The 15282-nt window shown below is 30.5% G+C and overlaps 1 non-coding gene across 1 annotated transcript; it reads left to right on the forward strand.

The window, feature by feature from the left end:
* The first annotated feature begins 13363 nt into the window (after window positions 1-13363).
* LOC132608556 (small nucleolar RNA U3) lies at window positions 13364-13578 on the forward strand. The gene has a single exon (XR_009570463.1). It is a non-coding gene; the product is annotated as a small nucleolar RNA U3 (small nucleolar RNA).
* The last annotated feature ends 1704 nt before the right edge of the window (window positions 13579-15282 follow it).

Raw genomic sequence — 15282 nt, forward strand, 5'->3', positions numbered from 1 at the left:
CAAAAGTTAGAAGTTCATGATTCTTAAAAGCTTCTTATGATACTAAAGATGAGATGCTTTCTATGATGAACATGATGATGATGATTCTAATTCTAGAAATTCCAAAGCTTATGATTTTAATGCTATTATGAGATTATGGAGTTTATTTCATGATTTCCTTGATTCTACTCATTGTTGTTGATCTCACCTTATGTTACTTGTTCCTTCAAGGCGAGATATAGTGATAATGATTGTCCCATAATATAAATCAGAGGTTACCGACCTTACGTCACTCTAATAAAGTTGACGGATCAGAGTCGTAGGTCTTCTATCAGCTGATTCTCGGAAGCACTCCACTTACTTCGGAGCTGCAACCTATTTGGTATTGGTCCTTATGATCATGTGTATTCTATGTAGAGGCTCGTAGACGTGTGTGTATAGTTAGACGTTTTATAGCTCCACCGGTTCATATTATTGTATAATATATTGGTAGCCTTGTCGGCTGGTGATGATGGCCATAATTTTTTATGATTATATAGAGATGCACCGTTATGTTGTGATATATGTCCCTACAGGTTATGGCGACCAAGAGCTACCTTTGGGGTCCACCCAGAAATGATTATGAGACGTATGCTTAGAGGTACTCGGTAGATTAGTTCCGGGTGCCCGTCACGACCCTCTGGTTGGGTCGTGACACAAAGCCTTTCGTCCTACTGCTTATCAACAATGTTGGCAATAAAATTTGAAATAGTCAAACTCGGTCTACAGACATCTGGACACTTAGACCTGTTTGGAAAGTCATTTTATAATCGGATTTGGGTGTAGGTTTGTCTGACTAAGCCATTTAAAATGATTGTCGAGATGTGTTTTTTTTCTCATTAAAATATTTTAATTATATGATTTAATTATATGATTAAATTAGAGCAAGCAGGTATAATCATATGCATGAATAAGCTATAAAACGTAAATCAAATTGCATTAAGAATATCTGTAACATCAAAAGTCACAAATTCACGTATCGCATATCAAACTAAAGTTAAGCTCACCGTATGTAAAACATTAGCACTTCAAATTCAAAAAAAAAAAAAAAAAGGGGAGGCGAAAAGTGATTCCGCAGTAATAAACATAAAAAATAACTAAGTATTTGCGTGGTGATTCATGTTGCTGTAACCTGCTGATTCTCTTAAATGCAATGGTGAAGTAGGGGTGAAATTATCGGATGAAAAATTTATAAATCACTAACTACTTGGACAATATTCAAGATATGAAACTAATTACTATAAAATTTATAAGTAAAATTAAAGCACAGGCAAATCTAATAAGGTCCTAAGCTACAATTACATAATTAGAACTTTTGCTGCCAAAATTATATATTTAGCGAACAAATGAGGTACCGTAACCAAGAATGCGAGAATGAGCAAGGACCCATGACAAGAAATTGCAAAAGGACTATTCAGGACAATGGAAGTTTTTGGCATATTAATATATTATCTGTGGAGCATATTAACATAAGAAATCTTGCATACAAGAACATAAAAGAGATGTACAGAAACACCTGAAAAAGATAGTAGACCAGTACACTTATTACACATCGCGAAATTATTAACTTACTAACAATAATTAACTAGAGCATGAAACATCCATTGCTAGAAAAGGTGATATGATTTCTTATGAATAGTGAGTGCAGTCATGGTCAAATCTTCTTCTTTTATCCCTTTTGGTAATGCAAAATTGAATTTGTGCACAAACCTTGCTAATGCTAGCTCAATTGCCACAAGAGCAAAAAAAACTTTCTGAGAAGCCCCTTCTGTCGGGCCAGCTCAAACTTTAGTTCATACATTTTAATACATAATACTCCTTCCGTCCCAAAAAATTTGTTCTCTTTTGACTTGACACAAAGTTTAAGAAATAAAGGAAAACTTTTGAAATGTGTGGTCCAAAACAAGCCTTATATATTTGTATAGCTGTAAATCATCTCATAAAATTAAATTATTTCTAAATATAGAAAGGGGGACAATCTTTTTGAGACAGACTAAAAATGAAAGGAGAACAACCTTTTTGGGACAGAGGGAGTAATAATGTATGTTGTTCTTATTTGATGAAATTAGTGTTCTATATTTTCTCAAATATAATTAATTAGGACACTTTTTTTAAGAAATATGATAGTTGATACTTTTGCGACAAAAAGTAATTGTGAAAACAGAGAAGCTAAATGGAAGTTTACTTAACGCTCCACTTGTGCTACGGATTTACAAAGCACCACAAATTAGGAAAACTAATTTATTTTCTTTTTTCCTTATTAATCGTGATTTGATTTATTGATTGCCTTACTCTTTGCTTCTTTTTCCGTCAGTAAATCACTAAGTCTAACCCTTTTTCGTTTTTCTGCAACGTCGTGGAGAAAGAATTGAATCATACGATGTTTGGAAACCCCTATTGTTGGACAATGGAGCCTCAAAACGACATCCTCAACAGATTTCTTTCTATGTATATATTGAATTCAATAATGTCAAACCTCTTTATAACAATATCGTTGGGTCGGACATTTTTTGGCTGTTATAGAGAATAGTTGTTATACACCTATAACAACATTGACATATAAATAATATTTAGCTATTACAAGCAAAAAAGATGCATAAAATTTAATTTTTAATCTTTATTTGTCAAATTCTAAGCTTAATCACACTAGGAAAATCTTTTAATGATGAAAATATATATATTCATATGACATTCTTTGCCATAAGTAGTGTATTAAAGGATCAAATATTTGGTCAAAATCTCTATGCTATTATTGGTAATCATATATATTTAATTTTTATAAAACTGATTAATTATTATATCACCAAAAAAAAAAAAAAGATATCTGTTATATTGGGGGTAATTTTATAAAGAGCGTACTGTTATAAAGTTGATTGTTGTTGTTACAGGTAAAATATTGTTATAGAGAAGTAAAATATAACATAAAAAATCGATTCTGAAAAAACTTGGCTATTATAGAGAGGTGTTGCTATATGCGAATGCTGTTATAGAAAGATCTGACTGTACCTTAATTACTATGTCATGTCTCATGGAGGATGCATGGTAGTTGGAGGTTCTATAACCGCACACATTTTGACCGTATGATAGTTGAAATGTGTGTGATAATAAAACCTCCAACTACCATTCTCCGTGACATAGTAATCAAGGTACAACTTTAGAATCGACATAGAATGAAAAAATATCCTCCGACAAATTTTGGCATAATTATTGAGGGTGTTGTTTTGATACTCGATTTTCCAACGATAAGGGTTTCTAAGCATAGTATGATTCAATTCTCTCACCATACGACGTTGCAGACAGAAGGGGGTTAGATTTAGTGATTTACTAACAGAAAAGGAAGCAAAGTGTGAGACAGTGTTTACATGAAAAAGAGATATGAAGACCTTTTATATATATATATATATATATAAGGATGAATTTTTTTAAAAATCTATATACTACTAATTAAATCACGATTGATAAGAGAAAAAAATTAAACTGATTTCCTTGATTTCTGGTGCATTGTGAATCTGTATCGTAAACTAAATTTCCATTTTAGCGGGAGAGGATCACCTTCAGTACTATCCCATCTAGTAATGTTCAATGCACATCTTGATATTATCATATTAGCCACGTATGTCTTAAAATAAAGGTCTAGATTCACTTTCTACTAAACTCTCCTTAATTGAATTTATTATTTAGTATACAGTTCTAAACTATAAAAGATTAAAAGGGAAAAAAAAATAATGCTTAGTTTTCCGATGATTAACTACATGTCTATTATTGGAGATCAATCAAAATTGCACTAGATTTCATCTAACCCAGATGCTACCTCTTCAGATGAAAGCTCTGATTTTCGACATATATCATAAATAAGTAAATGAATAACTATATACATATACGAGAAAACTTATTAAAATTTCTAATATATACTAGACTTTAACATGTAATTTTAGGTGTATAATGAGTAAAGTATTAATAAAAAGCATAAAAATAGAACTTATTAAGTTTTTAAAAATGATGGATTCGCCAATATATGGTTCATTCTTATCTTTAAAATGAGAGTTGAAAACATATACAAACATGTAGATTAATTTAGAAAGAAAGATGACACCCCTGTTCCCAACTACCCCAAGCAAAATTAGTTTTACTCATAAAACATATCCCTTGATTTTAGGATTAAGAGTCTTATTTAACATATCTATAAAAGGTAAGAACTAATAATAATGATTTCAGAAAATACATGTCTTTCCCTTTGTTGCCTCGTGTCCTAATTTTTCTGGTGTCAGTTTTTAATTTTAACAACTTTATAAGTTCTATTTTCGTGAACTTTTAGTACATACAGGCCTAAGGTAAGGCAACTAAGGCCTTTGCCTTAGGCCTCCAATTATTAAGGGCCCCAAAAAATAGAAATTAAGTACTATATTATTATATATATGCTTATATATTTGTTATTAATAAGAAATTTTAAATTTTAATATTTTTTAATTGAATCGAGGTTGCACGGTTGAACGAGTACATAATGATAAATTTTTCCCTCATTAAATTAAATAGTTTTTTCTGCTTTCTCATTAATTATAATTTTTCTTCTTCTATGTACTCTTGTTTTTCATGTTTTTGACGATTTCACTTTCTAATTTCATCTTAGTTCCTTTGAATTAGTTATTTCTTTCTGTCAATAGTGAATTGATTCATGCATGATAAAAAACACAAGTTATTTTATGTTGCATATTTTTAACTAAGAATCTCCTAGCGCAAGTGAACTAAAGTTCGAAATTTGGTAAATCATGCTTACCCATTTGTTCTTTTCCACTTAAATATGATGTGTTTGTATATGAGAGAGTTTGAAAACGTGACGTATGCCTAACCATACACCACACTATGTGTTCTTGCAACTAGATCGAGGTCATATGGACTTCTTTCTCATCTCATTACTATATGAATTTATTTAAAAAGTTTAAGGTCTTTTAATATATTTTGGCTTTACGCCACCAAACTCGTTGAGCCCCCATCATGTGACATCAAGATTAGTCCCTTGAACTTGAATCAGATTAGTCATTAAACCCCCATTTGACCATTAATGTCCCTTGCTTGCAACTTTGACTGACCGAGCCTGTATTTAAGTAATTTTTCCATTTGGAAGTTAAATTTTTCCTCTAATTTTTCTTCTTTTGCTTTAAGTATCTTTCAATATAACTGAACTCGACTTCTGCAAACGGAATGAGGAAAGGCAAAATTTTCTCTGCAAAATGAATGCGGGAACGCAATATGTATATACAAAATAAACTTTGGTACACTTTTTATCATGTAATTCTAAATCTTGAACTGGTTACAAAAGAAACCAAGGAAATGTTAATGAATCGAAGGTCGAACTAATTATTATATGGTTGTTATTTAATTAGTTTTACTTGAGAAAATAAAGAGATATCATTGTGTAATTACATCACCTAAAAGATTTAATTATATAAGTCGCTGGAGAACACACATTTTATTTGCTAATTTTGTTTTCAACACATTTTATCATGGGCAACGTAATTTTTTTTCATAGATCAAGCATGTAGAAATTGTTTTATGAATTGTGAGTGTTGATGAATCACGATAATGTGGAAGTTTTCATCTAATTAAAATTAATGAATACAAACCACAGTGTTTGTCAAATTAGGCTTTGACCTAATTCACACGTCAAAAGCAAGCTCAAAGAGACGAGAATTGTCCAAGCCTTATAAAGAGTTCAGGGATCTCATCCCTCACCGATGTGGTATATTTCTCTTCAACCGTGTTAATTCAAGATAGTTTGATCTCATTTTTGACAAAACAAAAGCGAAAGATTCAATAAACGATAAGAGAATCCAAATCTTCTAGATTGAGGAGTTGCTCCATTTAATTTGAACATGAACCATGCATGGGCATTGGACTAAGCAATGGTCTTGTTTTGTGAGCTGTGATACAAAATGTCCTTGGTCGTACGAACGCGTTAATTGTACGGAAATGAAAATCATCACTTTCTTTGAGCTTATATATATTATAAAGAATTATAATCCAATTGTCCCATTCCTCTCAACCACATGCTTACAGCCACCTTATCAATAAATACTATTTCAATTGACTAAGCTGCCTCCACCCTTGACTCCAGATCCTTCCAGAAAAAATGTTTTAATAACTCTTTCAATTTTTATTATGAATGTCAACATGGACCAACTATACGATGACCGTCTTTACATGATCAATGTAATAAGAACTCGTTGATAATGCATAAATTCCATTACAGTAGTATTACTTTTTTGTTTCATTTTATGTGACTGTCAGACTGCAATTTAAAATATTAACTTATGTATCCATGAATAATAATGAAAAAATATTGAAATATTTATTGCACATGTCAGAATAGCAACGTTACATACAATAATACTCCCTCTGGTTCGTCAGAATAAGAGTCCAATCAAGAGGAATTAATTATTTTCTTCCAAATTTATCCCTATTAGATAACTAAGTTTTTATGTAATCACAAAACTATAGATAGTTAAAATATCTATTGTTTTCCTAGGAGTTAGTATTTTTTTAAGGAGTGGTAAAAGCTAAGTAAACATTAATTTTGAATCGGAGGGAGTATTATCAATGGAATGATACGTATAATATCACACAAATTGAAAGGATCAGAATATTCGAACATAAAGAAGTGACAATATTAACACCGTCTTTGCATAATGTAGCTGGTGGAATTAGGTCAAGTCTCCATCAGTGTCATACGAGTCCTCTTAACAATGTCTATTAAAAATCCATCTTGACAAAATTAGAAATGATGTTAACTATAGAGAAATAATGGGGAATATGCACGGGAGACAAGCTAAGGGGGAAATCTTCCGATTCTTTTCCCTTTTCTTCATAAAATTGTCTTCAAGATATTTAATTCGCTCCTTGTGATCTTCATTTTTGTCCAATTTTATGCGCCATCAGCATTTATATTCAACAACAACATAATACCTAATGTAATCTCACAAAGTGGGGTCTGGGGAGGGTAGAGTGTGCGCAGACCTTATCCCTACCTTGAATGCTACAGAGGTTGTTTCCGAATAGAACCTTAGCTCAAGAAAAAAATAATTCAAAGCAATTTGGAAAAAAAAAAAGATAAAGCAATATCAAAGCCGATCAAAAAAGAAAGGGATCAATAAACTACAATTGTCATTTAATATTCAATCAAAAGTATAACCATAAGATTAAAATCTTAAAACAAGGACAATTTCCGATGTAATACTCAGTAAGAACATGGTTAAATTGCTGCTTCAAAAAGTTTTTTGATCATCCAAAAATCATATACATAGACAAAATTAAGATTGTCAATTCAGTACACACGCCCAATTTGTTAACACAACATATCTATCCAGAAATAGTGTGATTGTGAAGAGTCTCACATCGGACTTTAGCGGGATGAGGGGTCTATTTATATAACTTGTACAATTCTCATCTATTGAGTTAGACCAATTTACTCTATGGGCGAAATTGATTTTCATTTCGTAATTTTGCTTTAAAAAACAAACTCTCCCCTCAACTTTGAACATTAGTTCCCTTTATCCTAATTGACTTTTTAAAAGTCCTATTTTACCCTTACATTATCAAATTATTATTTTTGACTTTTACTTGTTTAGAGTCATGATTTTTTATCTCTTTAATCTATGTAACAAATTTTCTATAAAAAATAAATATTACTTTCAGACGGAAAAAGAAAAGTGAGAAATACTAGTTAAGTATATAACTTAATGTCGTTCTGTAATGAAATAAATGAGAAGAAAAGAAATTTCTTTTGATTAATAATAATGAAAACTCTTATATCTATTTATACAAGTAAATATATCAGGTAACAATAACTTCATAAATATCTTTCAATTCCGGTAATACAATAATTAATAAAAATAGAGGTATATTCTATAACAAATTCCTAAAAGATTATCTATTTATATTATAAATGAATTTTAAATTATAATTTAAAATATTCCATTAATGACAATCAAAATTCGTTTATATATTGACAATAGAGAATAAGAGAGAAGTGAAATTTAGATATACAGTCAAACCTCTCTATAATTGCCATTCTTTATAACAACATTTCACTATAACGGCCTGATTTTCTCCGGAACCGTTTTTTCATGTTATATTTTACTTCTCTATAACGGCATTCTGCCTATAACAGCAATGACATCCATTATAGCAGTACACTCTTTGTAAAATTACCTCTCTATAACAGTCATACTCAAATAGCGTGTAATAATATTTCGTAAGAAATATATTATGTAACAACAAAAGTGTCGATGAAGAGCCTCAACCCACTGCAACTTGGAGACAGAAGAGTCAACTGTTAAGCACTTAGATAGCCTTCAAGGGAAAGTTATTGAATTTCCTTTTGCTGAAAGTTTGGACAAAATTCTTCGTCAGTTCAAGCGTTATATTATCACTAAGAGACTAGAATTTACGAAACAGTCTACAATTGTAGAGTTCTTACATGAAAGTTGAAATATTTAAATTCTCAATTAATTTATAATGCATATGTTCCATAGATTTTAATTCTTTATCTGTGTGGTACAACTAGTTATGGATTTAGTACTAATTTATTAGTCTTTTCAATTTTTGATTTATGAGATATGAAAATCAATTGAGATTTTAAAATTTATAAGTATATTGTTTTCGTTTATAACATAAAAAGTATAAAAAGTTAATTGTTTGTGTACTTTTGTTTTATAACAACTAAATGAGATCTAAATATGGAATGCCAGTATACATGCATAACAACATCTCACTATAGCAGCCATGAAATTTTCGGATAAATGTTGCCACTATTGAGAGGTTTGACTGTACATATACATGTATATGTAAAAATAACATGTAATATGTGAGTGTGTGTATTAAAATATCAATCATAAAAAGTAACATTAGATTTGTGATAAATTCATAAAGTATTATTCTACTTATAATATGAATTTAAATAAGAATCTATAAATACCTAGGTTAAAAAAAAATTATATAACATGAAAAAAGTATTACATAGACGGAGGCTTGAAAATGTCAAGGGTAAAATAGACGTTGCATAAAATAAAAGGGGAAAATATCTATTACTCCCTCTGTTTCAATTTATGTGAACCTATTTTCGTTTTAGTCCGTGCTAAAATGAATGACATCTTTCCTAATTTGGAAACAAATTCATTTTATGAAATGATTTACAACCACACAATATTCAAGACTTATTTTAAACTACAAATTTCAAAAGTCTTCACTCTTTTTTAAATATTGTATCCAGTTAAATAGGTTCACATAAATTGAAACGGGAGGAGTATTTATAATTGAGAGAGAAATTTAATTTTTAAAGTAAAGTTATGGGGTAAAAATAATCTCCACTCTTTTCTTTATGTATATTTCAAAGTTCAAACTTACGCCGTTCTTATCGGGGTAAGGTGGGTACACACACTTTTTGAAAAGCCAACCATAAGTACGGCCCTTACGCAAATTTATATATTTTCTCATGACTTCTTATGTCTTTTAAGTATATGGGATAAGACATCATTACCCCTCACCTAGTAGCGTTTTTGCTACAACACATCTTATCTAATTTTTGGTCCTATCACCCTCTTAAATTATTTAAAATCGTAATATCTTACCCCCTAAACGCTGATGCCCACTCTCATATGGGAGAGTGACATACACTCTCCTTGCCACATGTGCATTTTTTTTTTTTTAAAAATCAGCTTACGTGTCAATTTTTAAGAATAAAAAAATAAAAAACTGATTTTTCTTTTAAAAAAATTATTTTTAAAACCCGTTTTAAAAAAAAAAAAAACTGAAAACGCGAATTAAAAAACTGATTTTTCTTTTAAAACATTTATTTTTAAAACCCGTTTTAAAAAAAAAATTGAAAATTTGATTTTTTTTAAAACCCATATGTTTTTTTTTTTTTTAAAATAACAAAACTGAAAACATAATTTTTTTTTAAAATATGGAAAAATGGATTTGTTCGGAAACAGCCGTCCTACCTTGGTAGGAGTCAGGTCTGCGTACACTCTACCCTCCCCAGACCCTACGATGTGGGATTTCACTGGGTTGTTGTTGTTGTTGTTGTTGTTGTATGGAAAAATGGATTTGTTAAAAATATGGAAAGCTTGATTATTTTTTTTAAAATGTCTTAAAAGATCTTGATTTTCATGATTTCATTTTCTTAGGACACTTCTATTTTTCAAATAAAATCCGGAAAAAAGTGTTTTTCTTGTAAAAATTTGACAAACTGATTTTGAAAAAAACTGATTTTTTATAAAATTTTGAAAAAATTAATTATTTTTTTAAATGTGAAAAACTAGATTTATATTCATATTTTAAGAAAATACAGATTTTTAAGAAAAAAATTAAGTTTTCCCTTTTTTTATGTTTCTCACTCTCTCAAGGAGAGTGAAACACACTCTCCTTGCCACGTCAACCTTTAGGGGGTAAAATATTACGGTTTTAAATAGTTTAGGGGGGTGATAGGACCAAAAATTAGATAAGGTGTGTTGTAGCAAAAAGGCTACTAGGTGAGGGGGGTAATGATGCCTTATCCCTAAGTATATTTTATAGGATTAATAAATAATTAATTAGTTTAGTTTTTAGGCGATGGCCTCAGTGACAATTATCATATACTATCTTCGTTCACTTTTACTTATCCACTTTTGATTTTGCATCTCCCTTAAGAATTAATTAATGAAATATATATTTTATTATAATATCCATATTAATTGGTTTATAGTTTCATTGAACTTGGAGAATGATTTGAAAATGAGTTATTAATGTTAAGGGTAAAATAACAAGAAAAAAAGGTGGTCTTTCCTTGATATGTTAAAGTAGACAATAAAAATGAAAATTTATTTTTAGTATAGTGAATAAGTAAAAGTGAACGGAGGATGTATATCGGAAGCCAAGTTACAGTATTCGTATTTTCTTAAATAGTTGGAGAACCTGCAGTCTTTCTTTCCAATTTAATACGGTTTTATTATTTTTTCGATAATTAGCCTTTTACTTTGATTACAGTTTTCTGGATACTCTTAAATATTACTATGATTTATACTATTTGTTTTTACGTATTAATGTCTATTATTTTGGGGAAAAAATTAAGATCAATTATAGAAAAATGTGATGCAACTCAAATCTAGTATTTATTTATGTTTTGATCCATCTCTTTAAAACACCTAAGCTGTCTAAATGTAATTGTTGATTTCTTATTACATTTACATACCAATTGTAAATGAAGTAAATACGAACATCATGAATTTAAACACACTAAAAACTTCCATTTTTTGCTCTCTTGAACAAAAGGGAATTCAAAGACTGATACAGAAATAGTGAAATTGTTCGCGCAGTCATAATGTACAATAATAAACTTATAAAATGACCATTTTAAAATTTATGATCCTGAGACAGCTCATGCAATAAAATACCTAATAGACGTTATTAAGTTTCAATCTCGATCGCTTAAAAATCTATACTTCATCCCTTGCATTTGCAAGATAAAATTACATCTTCCATAAAAGTGAAAGCTGCAAATAGTTAAGTTATATCTAATCTTTAGGCCTCCGCCTTTCGTAAGAAAATAAAAGCATATGTGGCCTATACTAATATTGACAATTGTTAGAATAAAAAAGGCAATAAGAAATTTTCTATAGGTTTTCAAGCTTCAATACCATGACTGTAAATATGGCACTATCACTAATGTTAAAATTTTGAAAGATCAAGTGATTCACCATACCAAATAATAAAACACGTCTTCTCTATCTAACTTAGATAACAAATATACAAAAAATATTGCAATGAATCCTAAAAATAAAAGAAAATCTTGTCTAAACTGTTGCAGTTATTTTAAAAATTGATACGGGAACGTAACACACTTATGCATCACGGTTTTAACCAGTACTTAGCTCCCATATAACTTGATCACCAATTTATTTAGCTTCTCATAACAAAATAATTTGGCATAACATCTTTGAAAAAAAATGAGTACTTCCAACAAATACACTTGCAAGAAAAACTCAATTAATTAGATTGTGAAAGTTATTTCTAAAGCACTGTCGTAAACTATATAATAATGCACAAATCTGAACCCCATTATTAGCTAGTGTCCAACATATGAGTAATACGCGTATATACACTATTTCTTGTTAACTTGTCTTGATACAGCTCAATACAACTACTCTCTCGATTCTTCAAATGGGGCATGTCAGTATTTAAATTAGAGGAGAAAATGATTTATAATTTTTTCAAACTACAATCACAAGAAAAATTGATGTAGAATTGGCATCCATAAGCTCGATCATCTCCCTTCAAGTTCTAAATTATTGCACTTACAATCTAAGGGAAAGTAAGATTAAATTATATATAGGTAAAATTCTATCATATAAAATGAAAAGAGCAAGTAATTCCTGCACTAGTAATTTCAAATTTCATGTGGCATCTTCTCAATTAACTTTCTTTATCTTATCACATTTTAAACTTTTTAAGATTAGATTCAATTTAATAATCAATTCAAATAAGGGAGAAATGTAGTGTATCAGATCATGTTAACACGATATCTAAATTCAGTTAGCTCAATCCAACAAATTTAGAAGTCGATGAAATTTTCAAGTACCTGAGAAATAATACCAGATACCTACATCTTTTTCGGACAAAGAAAAGGTATGATCATTAAGAAAAAAATTATTTTGTAAAGAAATTATTCTCACTGTAAATCACCAGAGTAGGATGAAAATCAGTAGCAGTTCCAGTATGATACCAAAGAAAATCACATGATCTGTTACCTATATATGGTGCATAGAGGATGTGCAAAGGAGAAAAAATAGAAGACATGTTTGTAGTAGTACAAACATAGAAAACAATAAAGAATTTAAATTTAATTCACGATGTCCCCTTTAGATTGGATGCCAAAATATGAATCCCATATATTCATTTAGCAATCTTGACAAACTACAGTATTGATGAACCGATAAAACATGTAGCATAAATATTTAACGGAATGATATTTGTAAACTCATGCAAGCAAATGGATAAATTATATTGACATTGGAAGTTTACCTTGCAGTGAGTAGTAATGGTAGCCATGACTGCACTTGAACGTATTGGAAGCTTATTATGTTCTAGTATTTGAATAAGAAAATCTGATGAATGATGGAGTTTGTAGGATTCTTTTTATATATCCTCCATTAAAAGGGGATATGGAACGTTTGTGTCATTCCATTAATGTGTAATATGAAAAGGTTAGCCAAAAATTTGACAAACTCATAACCGCATTTTAGCCCCACTTATTATATTAGAAGCAATGTCACATAAGTTACGACTATTTCTTAAATGTGAGAATTAAATAGGAATGACCTTACTTGAACAAGATCTGTTCTATAGGCTCGTACCACCTTATCCTTGAGTCCTAAGGAGATAGGAAACCAAGTCTGATTGATCTAGTATGGCTATGAAACCAGAGCGTGACTATCAACCACCTTGGGTCCTTAGTGGCCATGGAACTATAGAGGATCATTCTCAGCTCTGCTCGCAGGCCTGAGATGGTTTCATAGCTGACTCCAATCTTTAAAAAAAAAAAAAAAAAAAAAAAAAAAAAGAGAGAGTGAGAATTAAATAGGAAAGATAAAAAGGAGACTGTGAGTTGTGAGGACTAGTTTAAAATAAATATGTGACTGTTTTCATTTTCCTTTACCAATTTTCGTTGCCTCCATAATTTTCATTGCCTCTCTTTATTGCAATGAGTAGTAATGGTCATTTATTTCTTAAATATGAAAATTAATTAGGAATGATAAAAAGGAGACTTCCACACTGTGAGTTGTGACTACTCGTTTATAAACAATTGTGACTGTTCATTTTCCTTTACAACTTCATTGCCTTCATAATTCTTCATTGTCTTTCTTTATTACAATAAAAGAATGAAAAAAAAAGGCAAAAAATGGAGAAAAAAGATAAATAGGAATGGTGGTCATAGAGAGGTGTCACATCACCTTATCTATGACTAGCTTTATATTATATATGAATATAAATATAGATATAGATATAGATTTTTTTCATCATTAAAGTTGTATTAGAATAAATTTCACAATATCCTTATTTTAAATTGTATGGGGCGAAATTCGGGGTCAGCAAATGGACCAATCAGAATTCACCACGTGGAGACATTGGTGTACTCGAGTCCAAGGCCGTAGAATTGTTCCTGGACATAGCCCAAAGCAACACGAACATCATCATCCGGGGACATGTCGGGTTGTGGCGACCCAGGGAAGACAAGAGACGTCCGAGGCAAAATAGGCAATAGTGCAGTTGCCATGGGGTCTCTTCACAGGCATGTTTCCTTCTCACAGCTGGATCAATCCTAACAACTCTCATCACACGACTGTCAGTCTCGAGCCTCATGATACTGTGCAATGAACGTCAACAATGCTTTTACATTGAAAAGTCTAGGCTTGTGTAAATAAATATACCATCTTGGAGAAAGAAGATATCATCTCATCTCTCGCACTCATAATCCTAACTCCATTGCTGAACTCTAATATCATATGTTTCTCTTTATTTTCTCTAAACATTTATCTCATTATTTTCTGTCATTTATATCCTAGTGTTTATATATCATTCGGTTTATCAAATTAATTGATTATCCTAAAATCATTTTTTAGCGGTAATCAAAAAGTTCGGTGTCGTATTTTCAATAATGATAGTATATGTTTACGTCCCGTATTTAGTTTTAGTTTTATTTATTTGCTTAAATTTTTGAAAAACAATACCAACAGTTTTAGATATTCAACATATATTTATACGTAAGTTACAAGGGGCATTTAGCTAGAGGTGACTCTTTAAGTCTTTTTATTGAGAGAAGGTGACTCAAGTTTTAATTATTGAATGGAGGTGGTGTTTTTTGATTAGTGATTAAGAGGTTTTGACCTTGCCCAAAAGTTTTTATTTTGACACTTTGACCCTTAACTTTATTTTTAACACTTTGCCTTCAAGTTTTATTTTTAACACTTTGATCCAGTCAATATAAACCCTAAAATACCAAAATGGGTCCAAAAAAAGGGCGCCAATAGCTGCACCCGTTTTTGCTCTTTTCCCTCCTCTGTTCTTCTTCTTCTTCTTCTCCTTCCTCCATTCGTTCTTCTTCCTCCTTCTTCTTATTCTTTTCCATCCGCCTGTTTTTCTCCCTCCATTCTTCTTCCTCATCTTCCATTGCTGCTTCCCCTGCTTCTTCTTCATCCATTGCTGTTCCATTTTGAAGAATCTGCTCAACAAAAG

Source organism: Lycium barbarum, chromosome 8 (genome assembly GCF_019175385.1).
Source record: "Lycium barbarum isolate Lr01 chromosome 8, ASM1917538v2, whole genome shotgun sequence".
NCBI classification, from domain to species: Eukaryota; Viridiplantae; Streptophyta; class Magnoliopsida; order Solanales; family Solanaceae; genus Lycium; species Lycium barbarum.